This window comes from Herpailurus yagouaroundi, unplaced genomic scaffold (assembly GCF_014898765.1).
Source record: "Herpailurus yagouaroundi ecotype Mexico unplaced genomic scaffold, PumYag 187, whole genome shotgun sequence".
In the NCBI taxonomy this organism is placed as follows: Eukaryota; Metazoa; Chordata; class Mammalia; order Carnivora; family Felidae; genus Herpailurus; species Herpailurus yagouaroundi.
Window position 1 is genome coordinate 1,743,032 of NW_024412418.1, and position 14,746 is coordinate 1,757,777.

Below are 14,746 nucleotides of genomic sequence, written 5' to 3' on the forward strand. Positions count from 1 at the left end.
AGTCCCCATGAATATTAGGCATGTACAATAGTTTATATATATTACATAAGACATAGTAGTGCTTAATCGTGCATACACTTTATTCTAGGACAGTCCTTTATGGACCTCAACTATCCGAAAGAGCTTAATCACCTGGCCTCGAGAAACCAGCAACCCTTGCTCGAACGTGTACCTCTTCTCGCTCTGGGCCCATCTCAACGTGGGGGTTTCTATAACGGAACTATACCTGGCATCTGGTTCTTACTTCAGGGCCATAAAATCCTTGAATCCAATCCTTCAACCCTCTCAAATGGGACATCTCGATGGACTAATGACTAATCAGCCCATGATCACACATAACTGTGGTGTCATGCATTTGGTATTTTTTAATTTTAGGGGGGCGAACTTGCTATGACTCAGCTATGACCTAAAGGTCCTGACTCAGTCAAATATATTGTAGCTGGGCTTATTCTCTATGCGGAGTCTCCACACGCACAACAGTCAAGGTGCTATTAAGTCAATGGTCACAGGACATATACTTAAATCCCTAATGTTCCACAGGACATGGCATGCGCGCACCCACGTATATGTGTACACACGTACACGTACACACGTATGCATACATGTACACGTACACACGTACACATACACGTACACACGTACACGTACACACGTACGCATACACGTACACGTACACACGTACACGTATACACGTATACACATGCAAACACTTTGATTTAGTAAATAACTAGCTTAATCAAACCCCCCTTACCCCCCGTTAACCTTATTTATAATAATACGTGTCTATTTCTGTCTTGCCAAACCCCAAAAACAAGACTAGACCATACCTAAACATAAGGCCTAAGAAAACGCTTATAAGCTTTACCAATCCCCTATCATTGCTAACTATTAATACTAAATCATAACTCTGTTCGCAGTTATCTATAGATACGCTAACCCGATCTCTAATTCGTCCCTATCGAGCAATATCTTAAATACCCAAATTAACCCTACATTCCAGTTAATGTAGCTTAAATATATAAAGCAAGGCACTGAAAATGCTTAGATGAGTCGCCAGACTCCATAAACATAAAGGTTTGGTCCTGGCCTTTCCATTAGTTATTAATAAGATTACACATGCAAGCCTCCGCATCCCGGTGAAAATGCCCTCTAAGTCACCCAGTGACCTAAAGGAGCTGGTATGAAGCACACAACCATAGTAGCTCATGACACCTTGCTCAGCCACACCCCCACGGGATACAGCAGTGATAAAATTAAGCTATGAATGAAAGTTCGACTAAGCTATATTAAACAAGGGCTGGTAAATTTCGTGCCAGCCACCGCGGTCATACGATTAACCCAAACTAATAGACCCACGGCGTAAAGCGTGTTACAGAGAAAAATATACTAAAGTTAAACCTTAACTAGGCCGTAAAAAGCTACAGTTAACATAAAAATACAGCACGAAAGTAACTTTAATATCTCCGACTACACGATAGCTAAGACCCAAACTGGGATTAGATACCCCACTATGCTTAGCCCTAAACTTAGACAGTTTAAACAAAACTATCCACCAGAGAACTACTAGCAACAGCTTAAAACTCAACGGACTTGGCGGTGCTTTACATCCCTCTAGAGGAGCCTGTTCTATAATCGATAAACCCCGATATACCTCACCATCTCTTGCTAATTCAGCCTATATACTGCCATCTTCAGCAAACCGTAAAAAGGAAGAAAAGTAAGCACAAGTATCTTAACACAAAAAAGTCAGGTCAAGGTGTAGCCCATGAGATGGGAAGCAATGGGCTACATTTTCTACAACTATAACACCCACGAAAATCCTTATGAAACTAAGTATTAAAGGAGGATTTAGTAGTAAATTTGAGAATAGAGAGCTCAATTGAATCGGGCCATGAAGCACGCACACACCGCCCGTCACCCTCCTCAAGTGATAACCCCTAAAGAAACCTGTTCAAACCACCATACCCACAAGAGGAGACAAGTCGTAACAAGGTAAGCATACTGGAAAGTGTGCTTGGATAACAAGATGTAGCTTAAACAAAGCATCTGGCTTACACCCAGAAGATTTCATATTAAACTGACCATCTTGAGCCAAGGCTAGCCCAAACATCCATAAACCCAACTAACACTAGAAAATAAAACAAAACATTCAGTTACTTCAAAAAGTATAGGAGATAGAAATTTAACTTGGCGCTATAGAGAAAGTACCACAAGGGAAAAATGAAAGATAAAATTAAAAGCACCACACAGCAAAGATTACCCCTTGTACCTTTTGCATAATGAGTTAGCTAGAACAACCTAACAAAGAGAACTTCAGCTAGGTCCCCCGAAACCAGACGAGCTACCCATGAACAATCTATTACAGGATGAACTCGTCTATGTTGCAAAATAGTGAGAAGATTTATGGGTAGAGGTGAAAAGCCTAACGATCCTGGTGATAGCTGGTTGCCCAGAACAGAATCTTAGTTCAACTTTAAACTTACCTCAGAAACCCCTAAAATTTTAATGTAAATTTAAAATATAATCTAAAAAGGTACAGCTTTTTAGAATTAGGATACAGCCTTTATTAGAGAGTAAGCATAAATACAAACCATAGTTGGCCTAAAAGCAGCCATCAATTAAGAAAGCGTTCAAGCTCAACAATCAAAACATCTTAATGTCAAAAAAATGCAACCAACTCCTAATTTAAAACTGGGCCAATCTATTTAATAATAGAAGCAATAATGCTAATATGAGTAACAAGAAATATTTCTCCCTGCATAAGCTTATATCAGAACGGATAACCACTGATAGTTAACAACAAGATATGTATAACCTAACCATAAACAAAATATCAAACTAACTGTTAACCCAACACAGGCATGCAAATTAGGGAAGGATTAAAAGAAGTAAAAGGAACTCGGCAAACACAAGCCCCGCCTGTTTACCAAAAACATCACCTCTAGCATTTCCAGTATTAGAGGCACTGCCTGCCCGGTGACACTAGTTAAATGGCCGTGGTATCCTGACCGTGCAAAGGTAGCATAATCATTTGTTCCCTAAATAGGGACTTGTATGAATGGCCACACAAGGGCTTTACTGTCTCTTACTTCCAATCCGTGAAATTGACCTTCCCGTGAAGAGGCGGGAATAAAACAATAAAACGAGAAGACCCTATGGAGCTTTAATTAACCGACCCAAAGAGACCCCATTAATTAACCGACAGGAACAACAAATCTCTATATGGGCCGACAATTTAGGTTGGGGTGACCTCGGAGAACAAAACAACCTCCGAGTGATTTAAATCTAGACTAACCAGTCAAAAGTATTACATCACTTATTGATCCAAAAACTTGATCAACGGAACAAGTTACCCTAGGGATAACAGCGCAATCCTATTTCAGAGTCCATATCGACAATAGGGTTTACGACCTCGATGTTGGATCAGGACATCCCGATGGTGCAGCAGCTATCAAAGGTTCGTTTGTTCAACGATTAAAGTCCTACGTGATCTTAGTTCAGACCGGAGTAATCCAGGTCGGTTTCTATCTATTAAATAATTTCTCCCAGTACGAAAGGACAAGAGAAATAAGGCCCACTTTACCAAAGCGCCTTCAACCAAATAGATGATATAATCTTAATCTAGACAGTTTATCTAATTACACTACCCGAGGGCTCGGGTTTGTTAGGGTGGCAGAGCCCGGTAACTGCATAAAACTTAAGCTTTTATTATCAGAGGTTCAATTCCTCTCCTTAACAACATGTTCATAATCAATATCCTCTCACTAATTATTCCCATTCTCCTCGCTGTAGCCTTCCTAACCTTAGTTGAACGAAAAGTACTAGGTTACATGCAACTCCGCAAAGGACCAAATGTCATAGGACCATACGGCCTACTCCAACCCATCGCAGACGCCGTAAAACTCTTCACTAAAGAACCCCTCCGACCCCTCACATCCTCTATATTCATATTCATTATAGCACCAATCCTAGCCCTCACACTAGCCCTAACCATATGAATCCCATTACCTATGCCATACCCACTCATTAACATAAACCTAGGAGTACTATTTATACTAGCCATATCAAGCCTAGCTGTCTACTCTATCCTATGATCAGGGTGGGCCTCAAATTCAAAATACGCCCTAATCGGAGCCCTACGAGCCGTAGCCCAAACAATCTCATATGAAGTCACACTAGCCATCATCCTCCTATCAGCACTACTAATAAATGGGTCCTTCACATTAGCTACACTAATCACCACCCAAGAATATATATGATTAATCATTCCTGCATGACCCCTAGCCATGATATGGTTTATCTCAACACTAGCAGAAACCAACCGGGCCCCATTCGACCTAACAGAAGGAGAATCAGAACTCGTCTCCGGATTCAATGTAGAATATGCAGCAGGCCCCTTCGCCCTATTCTTCCTAGCGGAATACGCTAACATCATCATAATAAATATCCTCACAACAATTCTATTCTTCGGAGCATTCCACAACCCTTATATACCAGAACTATACACTGTCAACTTTACAGTAAAAACCCTATTCTTAACAACAATCACTTTCTTATGAATCCGAGCATCCTACCCACGATTCCGATATGACCAACTAATACACCTCTTATGAAAAAATTTCCTACCTCTTACCCTAGCCTTATGCATGTGACACGTATCCCTGCCTATTATTACAGCAAGCATCCCACCTCAAACATAAGAAATATGTCTGACAAAAGAGTTACTTTGATAGAGTAAAACATAGAGGTTTGAACCCTCTTATTTCTAGAATTATAGGAATCGAACCTAATCCTAAGAATCCAAAAATCTTTGTGCTACCATTATCACACCACATTCTAAAGTAAGGTCAGCTAAATAAGCTATCGGGCCCATACCCCGAAAATGTTGGTTTATACCCTTCCCATACTAATCAAACTCCCTATTTTTATTATCATTATATTAACCATTATCTCAGGAACTATAATTGTAATAACAACCTCCCATTGGCTTATAGTCTGAATCGGCTTTGAAATAAACCTACTAGCCATTATTCCCATCCTCATAAAAAAATATAACCCACGAGCCATAGAAGCAGCCACAAAATATTTCCTAACACAAGCAACCGCCTCCATAATCCTAATGATAGGAATCATCATCAACCTACTGCATTCAGGACAATGAACCGTATCAAAAGACCTAAACCCCATAGCATCAATCATAATAACAACCGCCCTAGCAATAAAACTAGGACTAGCCCCATTCCACTTCTGAGTACCCGAAGTCACACAAGGAATTTCTATATCCTCAGGCTTAATCTTACTAACATGACAAAAAAATCGCACCACTATCCATCCTCTATCAAATCTCATCCACCATCAACCCTAATCGTGAGATCAGGCTCTGCATCAGGCTCTGCACTAAGCGTGGAGCCTGCCTAGGATTCTCTCCGCCCCACCCCCACCTCTCTCTGCCTCTCCCCTGCTCATGCACACAGGCTTTCTCTTTCTCTCTCTCCAAAAAATAAACTTAAAAAAAAAACTGCTTTCCGAGTTTAAGTTTAAAAGAGAAAATCTGATTTGATTAGTATTGGAATGAATCTATAATCCCCGTCCAGGAACATAATATCTCACCTTTTTTAGGTTTTTTTAGGTCTAAGCATAAAGTTTTATAATTTTCTCTTTGGAGTCCTTGTATATTTTTATTTATTTATTTTTGAGAGGGGCACCTGGGTGGCTCAGTTGGTTAAGTGTCCGACTTCAGCTCAGGTCATGATCTCAAGGTTTGTGGGTTTGAGCCCTACACCGAGCTTTGTGCTGACAGCTCAGAGCCTGAAGCCTGCTTCGGATTCTGTGTCTCCCTCTCTCTCTGACCCTCCCCCACTTATGCTCTGTCTCTTTCTCTCTCTCAAAAAAAATTTTTTTAAATATTAAAAAAAAAAGTATCTTTATTTTTGAAAGAGCACAAGCAGGGAGGGACAGAGAGAGGGGGCACAGAGGATCCAAAGCAGGCTCTGCACTGGCAGCAGGGAGCCAGATGTGCGGCTTGAACTCACTAACCACGAGATCGTGACCTGAGCTGAAGTCAGACACCCAACCAACTGAGCCACCTAGGCGCCCCTGAGCGCTGCCTATTGATTCCACTATTACACCTCACCCAGGGTTCTCAACCTCAACACTATTGACATTTGGGGCCAGAGAATTCTTCATGTGGGGGGCTGTCTTATGTGCTTTAGGATGTTTGGCAGCATCCTGACCTAGACCCACTAGCTTTCAGTAGCACAGCACCAACACCACCCCTTGTCATAGAAAAAAAAAAAAAGCACATCTCCAGATATGTCCCCCGAAGGCAAAGATGACCCCTGACTGAGAACCACTGGTGTAACATGCCATCATTGCCTCTCACTTGAGGTTCTGTCCTAGGGAATCTCCCCACTTCGGCCTTTGCTCCCTCTTGGGTCTATTCTCCACACAACAGCCAGGGTGATCCCATTTTTAAAAGCAAACAAAGAGGGGTGCCTGGGTGGCTCAGTCAGTTGGCATCCAACTCTTGATTTTGGCTCAGGTCATGATCCCAGGGTCATGAGATGGAGCCCCACATCTGGCTTCACGTTGGACGTGGAGCCTGCTTAAGATTCTCTCTCTCTCTCTCTCTCTCTCTCTCTCTCTCTCTCTCTCTCAGATGAAAAAATATACACATGAGCAAACAAACTAACTCAAGTCAAGGCATGTCACTCCCCCATTTGAAGCTTCCCAGTGGTTCACCAATCTTGTTTCGAATAGAAACCAGGTGGTCACATCAACTTTGGGAAACTTATGACCTACCCCATTCTACTCCAGTTGTTTTGTTTTGACCTCATATGCTACTATTCTCCCTGCCAACTACACTTGCTCTGTGAGCACTCTGGGCATGCTCTCCCCTCAGGGACTTTATGCTGGCTGCTCCCATGGTCTGGAATAACCTTGCATCCAGGATCTGCCTGGCTCACTCCCTCACTCCTTCAGGTCTTTTGTCAATCTTCACCTAGGAAGGCATTCCCTGGTGTGCCATTTTTAGAATCACAATCCTCACCCAAATTTTCCCAAACTCCTTTCCCTGCCTCATTTTGTCCTCAGTAGTATTCACCCCTTCCTGGAATATGACTTAATATACTTTGTGCTTTATATTCCATCTCCTACTGAAATATATATATATATATATATATAACCATATATAACCATGATATAGAGATTACTTAAAAATAAAACCTTTAAAAAATGCAAAAACCAGGTGTCTGGCTGGGTGAGTCAGTGGGGCATGCAACTTGGGGTTGTGAATTTGAGCCTCAGGTTTGGTGTAGAAATTACTTAACAATAAAACATTTTTTAAAAAAGAAAGAAAATATAAACCCCATGGGTGCATGTGTGTGGAATAAATAAACAAATATGCACTATTACCAGGTTCCCCTCTAACTAAACCTTAGCTAAGGGCAGGAACCAGCCACCAAGCAGAGAAGTTTGTAATTTTACCTCTAAAAACCTCTTTATGGTGAGCATAGAAGCTAAAATGACACATGCCAGCCCTTCGATATTTAGAGACAGCCATGTGAAATAGGACTGTATTTTACTGATAAGTGAGTCTCCATAAAGTTAAAAGAACAGTGTCTTTTTAGATATTTAAAGGTTTTTTTTTTTAACGTTTATTTACTTTTGAGAGAGAGACAGAGTGAGTGGGGGAGGGGCAGAGAGAGAGAGACAGACACAGAATCCAAAGCAGGCTTCTAGGCTCCGAGCTGTCAGCACAGAGCCTGACGTGGGGCTCGAACTCACGAACCACGAGATCATGACCTGAGCTGATGTCGGACGTTTAACTGACTGAGCCACCCAGTCGCCCCTCTTTTTTAGAGATTTAAAATTATAGATTAGTTTTTTTTTTAATAGAAGAGAATTGAGGTATCATTCAGTTCCAGTTCCATACCAGCTTCTCAGATTCCTATAAAATAGCACATTAAATCCTCAGACCTAAGCATTCACTTCAGAGATTGTCTCTGAATATAGAAGTAAAAAACCAATTTCTTCTTGCAGTAAAGGTACATTGTGTGATTCACAAGGGATGGAACATTCAGAGTCTCCCTGAAATGGAAGAAATACAGAAAAAAAAAAGGTCCAATATAGACATTACTTAGGTTTTTCTAAGAACCTGGAATTCACAAGTAAAGCAGCTGATATGTATGGGGGAGGGGACAGGGAAGGGGTATCCACTGAGAAAGAGATAGGAGGAGAGTCTGAAAGAAAGGAAATGTTCTATTCTTTTTTTTTTTTTTTTAATTTTTTTTTTCAACGTTTATTTATTTTTGGGACAGAGAGAGACAGAGCATGAACGGGGGAGGGGCAGAGAGAGAGGGAGATACAGAATCGGAAACAGGCTCCAGGCTCTGAGCCATCAGCCCAGAGCCCGACGCGGGGCTCGAACTCACGGACCGCGAGATGGTGACCTGGCTGAAGTCGGACGCTTAACCAACTGCGCCACCCAGGCGCCCCAGAAATGTTCTATTCTTAAGAAGGTATTCTTTTTTTAATGTTTATTTATTTTTGAGAGAGTGTGAGCAAGGGAGGGGCAGAAAGAGGGGGACAGAGGATCTGAAGCAGGCTCCGTGCTGACAACACAGAGCCCAATGTGGGGCTCGAACTCGTGAGCCATGAGATCATGACCTGAGCTGAGGTTGGATGCTCAACCAACTGAGCTATCCAGGCACCCAGAGACCATATTTTTAAGCATCTAATGATTCAAGTGCAATGTATGCGTAGGTGAATAAGGATATTTCTGCCTCTTTAAGCAATGGACAGCATCCCCAGGTGCTCTAGCACTGTCCTGCTACTCTCCAGAAAACATAGCTCCGCCCTTCATTAATAGCTACAGATCAACAGACACGCGGATGTTTTATAATATCCCTTCATAAATGACTTAAGACTGAAGAACTGTACGGCTTTATGGGCATCTGGCCCTCCCAGGAAGAAGTTGCCACTTCTGTGTTCACTTCCCCAGAAATCATCAACATATCTAAGCCACCACTTTGTAGGCTGTGTGGCACTCAGTCTTTAAGATTCAGAACTTTGTTCATAATGGAACTGATGGGTATTTCACCTTTGCATTGATCATGGAATTTCATAGAATGCCCAAGAAGGACAATACTCTTACTCCTATGGGATCCCTACAAGTTAGTGACAGATATAAAAACCCACCACGATGAGCAACACCTTCAACACATACAGGAATGTATGAATTTGCAATTCTCAAACTGGAAGTTGTTTAGGCACAGTGCCCCTTGATACAAATACATGACACCTCCCTGCTAATTGTATGGGCTCTTATCTAGGACACACCTGAATCAAATCAGTGGAAGCACTACTGGTATTATCCTCTCTCCTTTCACCTTGATGTAAAAGAGAGTGTTGACAAAAATGAGAGAAGAAAGTAGAGAACTATCACATCAGGCTAAAGATCTATTCAGACGCTGGGATCTACAAGGCTGAACTTAACAGCCGAATTCCTATTACTAGTAGATGTATTGATTTCTGCTTATTTCTCCAGAATATTCTAGGCAATGTTTGTGATTCTAGGTAGCATGGGTTTAGAAGCCAAACTCTGGGTTTACTTCCTGGGTCTACCATCTACCAGCAAATTATCTTGAGCAAATCACTTAATTTCCCTGTGCATCAGTTTCCTTGACCATAAACTGGCATCATAGTATCTACCTCATTCAGTTGTCATGCAGAACAAACACATTCACACAGAAGTGCTTAGAACAATGCAGAAATAGGGTATGTGATTAATAAATGTTAGCTGCTATTTATTATTGTTATTATCTGTGAGAACATTGTGCAGTTTGGCTCTTTAATCACAGAGAGAGAAAAAAAATCTCAGTTCAAGATTTAACCAGAAAAATTGAATAAAAAGAACGTCCTGCCACATCTCATAAGTTTGCTAAGACCTCAAAGTTGTTATGCTCTAAGGTGTGATGACCTTAGACTTTCTCAAAAGGTTCAATCACTAAGATACAAAAAGAAATCTAATCTCCACCCATGGATGCTATTCTACTCTGTTCATCCCTCTCCTACATCTTCAGCTCAGGACAGGACCTACTGGTCTTGACTCCTTGATGAGTTCATGTGTCATTTAGACTTTGTTTCTTTTTAGACTTTGTTTCATTTAGACTTTGTGTATCTCCTTTGGAAATCTTGAATATGGGCTCAAATTTAAAATGAAAATAACCTGATTTGGCTTTTGGGGCACCAGGGCACCTGGATGGCTCAGTTAATTAAGCATCTGACTTCAGCTCAAGTTATGATCGTGTGTTTCGTGGGTTCAAGCCCTGCATCCGGCTCTCTGCTGTTAGCATGGGCCACTTTGGATCCTCAGTCCCCCTCTCTCTCTGCTCCTCCCTTGTGCACATGGCTCTCTCTCTCAAAAAAAAATTATTTAAAAAAGATCTATCAGGTTTTCAGTAACCCTGACACATGTATCAAAAAAATAACCCCAACAACAACAACAAATTATCCCATTTTCAGTATACCTAGCATTCCTGTTTCCTAGGTGACAATTATAATAACTTCTGAAAAATGCATGGCCAGGGATCAACAGATTGATGTTCCCGTTAGGGTTTTGTGGCCCCTTCCTCTGGTTATGCCATTCAACCTTTCAGGTTCGGTTTCTTATCTAGAAGGTAAAGATGAAACCAGGGGCCACGATAGGAGTCTGGCGTGTCATACTCACTTTTGGACAGCACACAATAGTAGCACTTCAGCTCTGTCACTGAGATACACTTGATTTTAGTTTTACGCAGAAGAGTCTCCTGGAGAGGCTAAGGGACAAGAAAATATTTTAAGCCGATGTTTATCTCAAGTGTCTCAGAGACTTATGTATCCTTCAAACCCTTTAAAAATGGAGACACTCTCACCAAAGTGACTAGAGACAGCATCTGTTCAGAGGAAACCAGGCCATTTTCTAAATGGACAGGTAGGTTAAAGTCTGGCACAATGCTTGTAGATAAAAGGCAACCAATTCTTGGTTGAAAGAGAAAGGATCTTAGTGATTCATATTCGAGAAAGTGTTTGTTTATACCCCCTTGAGAAACACCATTCTGGTCAGTGGTAAATAGCCAGGAGCTTTGAGAACCTATGAATCCAAGATGGAATCCCAGAGCCACTTCTACTCACCATGAATCCCTGGGAATTTTATTTAAACAATTAAGTCTATTTCCTTATCTCTGAAAAAGCAGTGAGCAGTGTTCAGAAGTAAGGAACAACTGTGATGAAGTTCTCAGCCTATGGTAAATGCCTAACAGGGAGAAAAGCTGGAAGGAAGGAGTTGAGACACGTATCAGCAAAATGCTTTCCTAAAAGCATTTCATATGTGATTCTCAAATAGGGCTCTGTTCTTGACTCCAAGAAAGGATAAGATGAATCAGAGGTACTTATATGTTTTTAAATATAATGTTGCTATTTCCTTCAGATATATCATGCTCCTAATAGATAACTTGAAAATATAAGCATAGGGGCGCCTGGGTGGCGCAGTCGGTTAAGCGTCCGACTTCAGCCAGGTCACGATCTCGCGGTCCGTGAGTTCGAGCCCCGCGTCAGGCTCTGGGCTGATGGCTCGGAGCCTGGAGCCTGTTTCCGATTCTGTGTCTCCCTCTCTCTCTGCCCCTCCCCCGTTCATGCTCTGTCTCTCTCTGTCCCAAAAATAAATAAAAAAACGTTGAAAAAAAAAATTAAAAAAAAAAAAAAGAAAATATAAGCATAGATAAAATGGAATTCACCTACTATCACTGCCCATGGATGCTTCAGTTAATATATAGATATTTCCAGCTGCTTTCCATATAATTTGATATAATTTTATATCAAAGTTGATGATGCTCCCCTAATTGTCATGGCGATGAACCTATAACGTTCTTCCCAAATCCCCTTCAGTAAAGGGCCTGTCACCCCAGCTGTTGGAATGCTGTCACCAGATAGCCTTCAGTTCTCAGCCCCTTTAGGAATTGTCACAGCTGCAGAGAGCTGTCTCACCAAGGCCACAGCCCTCTCCTGGGATGGCCCACTTCTGGTGACTTATCCAGGAGGAATATGAAGCTCCCTGCAGAGTCAGCCAAAGCTGTCTTTGGGCCCACATCATAGCTCAGTTTCTCCCTTTGCCCATTCTTCTTCTTTTTCCTTTTCTAGGTGTTGACTCCCAAGGACACTTTTTTTTTTTAATTGAGATATAATTGATGTGTACCACTGTATAATTTAAGGTATAAAATGTGTTAATTTGATACATTTATATTACAATATGATTGTCACCATAGCCTAAGCTAACACCTCCACCACATCCCATAATTATCTTTTATTTTTTTTGTAGTGAGAACATTCAAGATTACTCTCTCAGTAACTTTCAAGTATATAATACAGTACAAAACTATAATCATGATGCTATGCATTAGATTCCGAAGCAGGTTCATTTTCTGACTACAGGTTTGTGCCCCTTGACCAACAGCTCTCCCACTTCCTCACCTCTTAGCCTCCGGTAACCACCTTTCTATTCTCTGTTTCTATGAGTTTGACTTTCTTGTTTTTAGATTCCACATACAAGTGATATCATATAGTATTTGCCTTTGTCTGACTTATCTCACTTAACATAATGCCTCCAAGGTCCATCCATGTTGTCAAAAATGGCAGGATTCCCTTCTTTCTAAGCAATGTGTACACACACACACACACACACACTGAAACTTCTTTATCCATTCATCTGTTAACAGATATTTTGGTTGTTTCCATATCTTGGATATTGAGAATAATACTGCAGTGACTATGGAAGTGCATCTATCTTTTTCAAGATCCTGTTTTCATTTTCTTTGGATATATACCCAGAAGTGGAATTACTGACCATCTGGATAGAAAATCCTTAAGACTCAACCATAAAATTTTGAAACTAATCAATGAATTCAGTAAAGTTGCAGCATACAAAATCAACATAAAGAAATCAGTTGTGGGGGCGCCTAGGTGGCTCAGTTGATTAAGTGTCCAACTCTTTGATTCAGCTCAAGTCATGATCCCAGGGTTGTGGGATCCAGCCCCATGTCAGGCTCTGCACTGAGCATGGAACCTGCTTAAGATTCTCTCTCTGTCTCTGTCTCTCTCTCTCTCTCTCTCTCTCTCTCTCTGCTCCTCCTCCCTGTTCATGTGTTCTCTCTTTAAAAAGATTTTAAAAAAGAAATCAGTTGTGTCTTTATGCAACTAACAACAAAATATCTGAAAAAGGAATTAAAAAAACAATCCCATTCACAATAACATCAAAAACAATAAAACACCTTCACAAAGAAGTAAAAGATCTGTACCTTGAATACCACAATACTTTGATATTTTGTGTGGGGATACAAACAATGGAAAGATATCCCATACACGTGGATCAGAAAAATTAATATTGTTAAAATGTCTGTACAACCCAAAGCCATCCGCAGATTCAATGCAATCCCTATCAAAAACTCAAAGGCACTTTTCACAAAAACTGAAAAACTATCCTAAAATTTGTATTGAACCACTAAAGACCCAAAATAACCAAAGCAATCCTGAGAAAAATAAAGTTGGAGGCATCATGTGTCCTGATTTCAAACCATACTGCATCCAGTTCCAGATGGCAACACAGGAAGATCCTGAACTCACCTCCTCCCATAGACACAATGAATTTATAGCTATTTATGGAACAAATTCCTCAGAGGAAACCCAAACTCCACTACAAAACTATAGTAATCAGAACAGTATGGCACTCGCATAAAAATATACACTTCTTAATGAATATCCTCCAAGCCCCATCCCAAATTTTGCTTTCTGTGGAACCCAATCTATGACATTCAACTAGACCGGACAAAGTTCTATTACTTTTCTTCACATTTCATTTGGAATAGCAAACAAAATAAGTAATGTTATGGTATAGTTTCACTGGATGTTAAAATTTTTAATTAAGTCAATATCCCAATTATGTTTTTAGCAGTGATTTGTGTCATTGATCTGTCAGTGTGCCAGATACGGCACACCAAGATCTCTGGTGAATGGGGCTCGAGGCAGGTAAAGCATTAAACACTTACTTTGAAAAGTCTTCCGATGCTTGCCTAGTGTTACTCCCTTCTTATGATTGCACTTGGCTAAACTTCATGAATTGTAATGTATCACTATTTCTGGAGGCTGCCTGACAAACTTGTAATGCATGGAAAATGCTTTTCTCCTCTCAACCCTGTCAACTTCCTGACATGCTCTGAGTTTTTATCTAAGAGGAACATATTAGAGTTCACACCTACGGCCCAACATCAACAACAAAAAGTATTTAGCATCTCCTTCCTTAATTTCCTCTATCCTGAATGTGACTATCAGAGAAATCAATCTAGACATACCACGAATAGAAACTTAATGACCTCTGGTTTGTGGGGCTGTTGAGGACCCATAAGATACTCGGGTTTTAAGTAAATGCCATTCCTCTTTGGTTATGATGCCACAGCCATGAGGATGGTAGAAAAATTCATAGTAAATATTGTGGTAGGGTCCCCTCCCTAAGGAAAGAAAAACAAAACAAAACAAAAATCTCAAGGCAACCTGGCTATACGCATATGTGACAACATCCCTCAAGACCTTGTAACACGAGACCCCTTAATCAGACTGCACGTTTGTGTGTTACCATATATGGGAGAGAAAGAAGCAGAAAATATATAAAAAATTATGCCATGTGGCATTCAGGGTTCAGTTCTTCAGGTACGAACCC

General features: G+C 40.8%; 1 long non-coding RNA gene across 2 annotated transcripts in view; it reads left to right on the forward strand.

Annotated features, from left to right (window-relative positions):
* LOC121043366 (uncharacterized) overlaps window positions 1-5,043 on the forward strand; it is a 13,213-nt gene extending 8,170 nt beyond the window's left edge. For both annotated transcript variants that reach the window (XR_005796814.1, XR_005796815.1), the window contains exon 3: window positions 3,072-5,043. This is a non-coding gene — a long non-coding RNA (uncharacterized LOC121043366). The remainder of the gene's footprint in view (window positions 1-3,071) is intronic.
* Window positions 5,044-14,746: the final 9,703 nt, after the last annotated feature.